Source organism: Centruroides sculpturatus, unplaced genomic scaffold (assembly GCF_000671375.1).
Source record: "Centruroides sculpturatus isolate CEXI.00-Female unplaced genomic scaffold, Cexi_2.0 scaffold1051, whole genome shotgun sequence".
NCBI classification, from domain to species: Eukaryota; Metazoa; Arthropoda; class Arachnida; order Scorpiones; family Buthidae; genus Centruroides; species Centruroides sculpturatus.
Window position 1 is genome coordinate 268631 of NW_019385219.1, and position 6264 is coordinate 274894.

The following is a 6264-nucleotide window of genomic DNA, read 5'->3' on the forward strand; positions in this document are numbered from 1 at the left end:
GTTATATTTCAGGCATCTTAATTTCTTTTTAATGTTTGTAGTTATTTTCTCTTTATGGTCCCGATTTTATTTTACTTTTATGTTTTTATTTTATCTTCATGTTTTAATATTAGCTATTGATAAAGATGGTGCACCTAATTTTTAATAGAATATCGTTCAAAAACTTTTCGAAAAGCTTTTCATTTATGCAAATGTACTAAGTGTTCGAATTTTAAAGTTGTTTCTTGATGAAGATAACTTTAACATGACTGAAAACGTTAGAAGTTAATAAATTTGGCTGCACGTTTACAAGGTGTTAGAGTAAGTTTTGTTTATTGAGTAATGTGCAGTCTCGAATGAATTATAATGAAATTAAATGCAGAATTTGCCTTGCTCACAATGCAACCTCTAAATTATTTAGAATTTTGAAAGATTCTGCAATCACTATTTTTAATAAACTAAAGCTCATAAGAATGCTTATTTTTCTGATTGTTACTTATACCTCAGAAACCTGGATCATAAATGCCACTTCTCAGAAGAAACTTAATTCCTTTGAAATATGGTCATATAAAAGAATGCTGAGAATCTCTTGGACTGAGCACTGAACAAATTGCTCCATCCTAAATCAACTGAAAATCAAAACACACCTTACCACTAAAATATACCAATCCTACCTTCACTTCATGGAACATATTTCCAGACGTAAAAATGGATTTGAGAAACAAATCCTAGAAGGAAAGATCAATGGCAGACGTCCTAGAGCAGGGGTGGCCAACTGTTTTTGCCTCTGGGCCGAATTGGAAAGAAAACTTTTTTCACGGGCAGAGGCTGCCCTAGGAACATTTTGAGGTGGTGCGAGATCTCATTGTGGTGTCACCCCGTAGAGACTAAATTGTACATAGAGATTATGGATAGATTTTTCACATTATCATGCATTATCTATTATCAACATTCTATGCTGTGCTTAAGAGATTTGTGATGGAGCAGTAACTCTAAACTCACAGTGAATTGTTGATAGTGTTGCCACCTTTTCAAAATCGCTGACCTGGACGGCAGATCAGGTTTGTTCGAACAGAAATTCCTGGCACATGCGCAATGTCATTTTACAATAGAAGAATAACGTGCATTGCAATTCTAAATTGGTTACAGTTAGGGACTAGGGACTTGTGTAGGAGTAATGTAAGTAACCCTAAATTAAGAAAGAACAGGTACAGATGACTTAGCTCTTGGATATTGGAGACGTGTACGGTCGTACATAAAAAAAGAAAAGAAAAGGAAAAGAGCGCCAGGTTGCATGCCACACGTTGGCGTAAACAGACTAACATGGCAGAATTGCAGATGAGTTTCAATGATTGTGAGTTCTTTCGCTGTTAAAATAGTGTAAATTTGTAAAAAATTTTGCAAGAACTTTGTTTCATCATAATTTCACAATTTCTATGAAATTCCCGGACAAAATTAGTAGTTCACCCGGACAGTGAGTCAATTCCTGGACTGTCCAGGTGAAAACCAGATGGGTGGTAACACTAGTTGTTGACCTTTTTCATCGAGCTATTCGGACTTGAGTAACTAATATTGAAAGATTAATCGCGGGCCGTATGTTGGCCATGCCTGCCCTAGAGGCAGATGTCGGATTAGGTGGGCAGACCAAGTAATGATGATTACAGGGCATACAATGTATGAAGCCATCCACATGGCACAACACCGGGAGCAGTGGAAAGAGATACAATTAAAGCCATCAATTCGTAATATCACCATTCCCTTTGAAGGGCATAGGACTAAGAAGAATTCAAACCAAACTTGAACTTTCATAAACTTGTACTATGCTTTGTTTTGCATTATTTATTTAAAAAAATACAAATATCGAAGAATAAAAAGGAAGTATCAATAGAATAAAATTACTTTTTTAAATTAGTGTCATTGATAAAGTTTGCTGGACAAAGGTATTGAAACTTTTTCAAATGGATTTCCATTAAAAATTAGTGGTGACCACATTAATTCCTTCTGTAATGTACACTAGTGTACATTACAGAAGGAAAAACATCAGCTAAGGAAATCTACAAAATATCTCTTCTTAAATGAAGTTAAGACTATTTACAAAAATATAAAATATTCTTCAAAAAGAAAAAAACCCATGTTGACTGTTACTTCTGGGGTGGTGTAAAAAAGGATTAAGATAGACTCAAAAATTTTATATTTTTGTAAATAGTCTTAACTTCATTTAAGAAGAAATATAAAAATCCTGAGTAATTACAGAAATTGTATCTACAAAATATATTAACTCATACTATTCCAGGCTAAAAGAATGTCATCTATATACCTTAGATATACAGTAGTAAGAGGTAATAGATGGAAAGTGATACCACGAACAGTCTAAATTCTATCTTTCTCACTATCAACTCCAACAAAACAGCTAACATCAGAGAAATAATAGGAACATCTAGCTTTTGTAGGTAAAAACTTATTTCCAAAATGGAAATTATTATTTTCAGTTAAAATAGTAAAAATAGAGCCTTTTGTAGATGTATCAAAATTTATTTATGTTGTAATCCCATAGATTTATTAAAATTTATATATTCTAATTGAGTTTTGAATCAGTTTACTAAATGTAAAAAAAATTTAAAAAATTCAATTTCAAATTCAATTTTAAAATTCTTTACAGTTTAGTTATATGCAGGGCCATCAAGAGGGATGGAAAGCTGGAGATTTTTTCCAGGTTCAAAAAAACTTAGGGCCTAATACAGTGGTTCTTACACTATTAATGTTATGTTTGCTAACAAAAAGTAAAATCTTTAAGACTGCATTTTATTAATAAAGAAACATTCTATACGCTTGTATTTCATTTGTTCAAAAAAAAAAAAAAAAAACAAAAAAGAAGGGAAAAGGAGTCTGTTTACCTCCCAGTCCCACAGAAGCTCTTGATGATTCTAGTTATATGTGCATCTTAGTACATGTAAACATTATAAATTTTTTAAAGAACTTTTTAAGATTCTACTGCTTCAACTAGAAACCTAAAATGTCATAATATTTTTTTCATCTTATCATTTAAAGTATGAAACAATAAATATCTTAAAATTTTATATGAAAAATACTTTGTTGGCTTCTACCAGTAAATAAATGAATTTAAAAGTTTTCTGGTTTAAAATAGAAAATTTGGAAAATTTACATTGATTTTAAAAGAAATTTCTGCAATTTATTATTTATTTAACTTGTAAATAACATGAAAGCCATTCACAAATAATTTTTATGTAATTTTATACTCTATTATAGAATAATAAAGTTTTGTGAGTAGTAAAGTTATTAATATTCCTTTGTACAGCATTCTTTGAAGTGTCACCTTATTGAAGACAAAGATTTTTAGCATGACAATGCAATTGCTAAAGAATGTATGGTGAATATTTTAGAGTGAAGCAGTGTTTTTTGAATAATAATCCATCATACTTAGCATTTGCCTGATTGCTATTGGATTCAGGTTTGAATAATAATAATAAGGGATTGTTCATAAATCATGTCTGCTTTTTTCTTGAAATTTTTACTCCTCCTCTTGTCCTAGTTTGTCCAAGTTTCCATAACTCTTCCCTTTTTGGACATCCAACAAAACTTGAACCCTTCAAAACCTTTATAACTTAGAATGATAGATACCATAAGTAAAAATGAAACATACAAGAAATTCTGAAATAAATATAATAAAATGCATAAACTGTATAAAATTACAACTTATCTGACTTGTCATAACCCCCTTCCTCTCCTCTAGTGTGGACATCATTTATGGACAGTCCCTAATTGAAATATTTATAAATAATTTTCAAACAAAATTTTTAAAATCATATATATATATATATAATTGTTATTATTATTTATTAACTGACCAACTTATTTGTATAGATCAGTGCTTCTTAAACTATGGGTCATGACCCCATGTGTAACAGAATTTGAAGGTCACGAAAACTCAACTGTTTGAAAAGGATATTGCTTTAACCTGAAATGTTCCTGTTAGATTCTCCAATACTGGTTAGCAAAAATAATTATGAAAATCATTTTGAATTAAAATACAAAGTGGACCAAAAGTCATGCTACCATTTAAAAAATTCAAAACAATTTTCATAATAGTGATGATTTATTTTAGTTTGGATATTTTAAAACTTCAACCCTTGAAAATTTGTTATCGAAATGAAATTCAGCACAGCCCAGCAAATCAAAACTGTGGAATTTTAATTTGAAAATGGACAGTCCTTTGTGTGCATACAAAGAAAATACATGTACCATGATCAAGTAAAGAACCTGCCTGCTAAATCTGCTCTGTGGTTGACATGCCATGAATTGAAAGACCATGTTCCAGGCAAATGAATGAAAATGTTCCCCAGAAAATGTGAACTGTGTTGAGCAAAGCATTAAGCAAGATGCACACATCCACTAAATGCCACATGTGAGTTTAATATCTCCAAAATGTCCTTACTAGTTCAAAAAGATTTGCACTTGTACCCTTACAAAGTGCAGTTAGTACAAAAGTGCAGGAGACAAAGCTGATAGATCACCAGCAATGACAGTGTTATACTATTTGTTTTCAAGATATGGAAAAAACAACAATGAATTTCTTCATATCTCTAGGGAAACCAAAAGAATTTTGTGTACATTAACAAACTCTGCAATATCCAGCAACTGAAAATATTTGAACAGAAATTTGTCCATTGGGGACCCATTTTATGAAAAATGCTCTTGAAAGGAAGCATGCTTGTGGAGTAGCAAATGAAGGCCATTTGTAATATCTTTCATAATTAGATTAAAAAATATTCCAAATTTTATATTGTCATTTACAGAAATGTTCTTTCAAAAAGATAAATATAAAAAAGTTTTTCAGTTTTTAAATGGTAACACGACTTTTAGGCCACCCCATATTTAAATTAAAATTAAAGTATCATATGTTGTATGGATACATAGCAGAGAAATCTACTTTTCAATTAAATCTATTTCCTTATTAAATCTGATTCTACTACTGCATACTTTTTCAAACATTGCATTGCATTGCATTGCATGTGCCATCATGTGATGTAATGCCAGCAAAGTTTTATGCTCTTACGAGAAACATAATTTAATTACCAAGAGTCAAAAATTTTAATAAAATTTTTTTGCTATCATTCTTCAGCATGTAGGTATAAAATTTGTAAATCCTTGGCTTGTATATTGTGACTAGGGATTGTTTCCCAAACTTTTTGAATTCTTTAAAATTGGAAATTTTCAAATTAGAGAGATTTTTTTCTGAAGAATCTCTAGATTTAAAAAAAAAGTTGATTATTTATAAAAGACTTGGATTTATTTTTAAAAAAATGTTACAAAAGAAATCATACAAAGTAGAATTAGTAGATATAAGATTGTCTCATATTTACCTATAGTTAATTTTTAAATACATTAAAAATTAATTGTATTTGTATCTATCTAATTTACCATTTATTAAAATAACTTTTCAGTATAAATAAACAGTCTATTGATTTATCTGACAAACAAGTTCCTTGTGTTGACACAAAAATTCCAGAAAAGGAAAAGTTTCTTTCATTTTCTATTGGTGTTGGTTTAATGCAAAATAGAGCATTTTTGAGCATTTTACCTGAGGCTTCATAAATATTAATTTCATGAGAATGAATTGAAACCACACTGTTGTTTTGAATGCCAAACTTTGTAGATTTGATTTTTTTAATTCCTGAATCAAAATTCTTACTTAAATTAAGATGTTTACTCTTATCATTGTGTGTTGAAATGGGCAGGACAGTGTTATTTAAATTCTCGTTATTATATTGATATACAGTAATCTATTCATTATGCTTCTTGCTATATTTGTTGTATCCTTTTTCATTTTCATCATTGACAATTGTAAAATTAAAATACTAATAACTCTGAAAAATGTTAAAGGTGTCTTGCTTCCCACAGTATCAAATATTCATCCAAGATTTAACTTTTTATGCAAAAATAAACAAGCACATTCATCTTGTTAGTATGAACATTTGCATACTAATGAGATGGAAACATACTGTCCTTCTAGACATACACTTTGCTGGAAATGTATGTAAGATCAGTTTGTCAAATTTGCTTTTGTCTTTAATAAATGGCAATAAATGGTAAAATAATATGTATATTAAAGAATTAGAAATAAATGGTTTTATGATTTATTTTCGTCAAGTGATTTTATTTGTACACCTATTTTATAGACCTATTTACTGAGATTGCATAAAATTTTCTCTGGTAAAAAGGGGTCATGAATGGATAAAGATTAAGAAGCCCTGGTATAGATATATT

General features: G+C 29.9%; 1 long non-coding RNA gene across 1 annotated transcript; it reads left to right on the top strand.

The window, feature by feature from the left end:
* Nucleotides 1-1521: 1521 nt before the first annotated feature.
* On the top strand, nucleotides 1522-3982 carry LOC111636320. Its single transcript, XR_002758514.1, has 3 exons — nucleotides 1522-2429; nucleotides 3296-3448; nucleotides 3862-3982. It is a non-coding gene; the product is annotated as an uncharacterized LOC111636320 (long non-coding RNA).
* Nucleotides 3983-6264: the final 2282 nt, after the last annotated feature.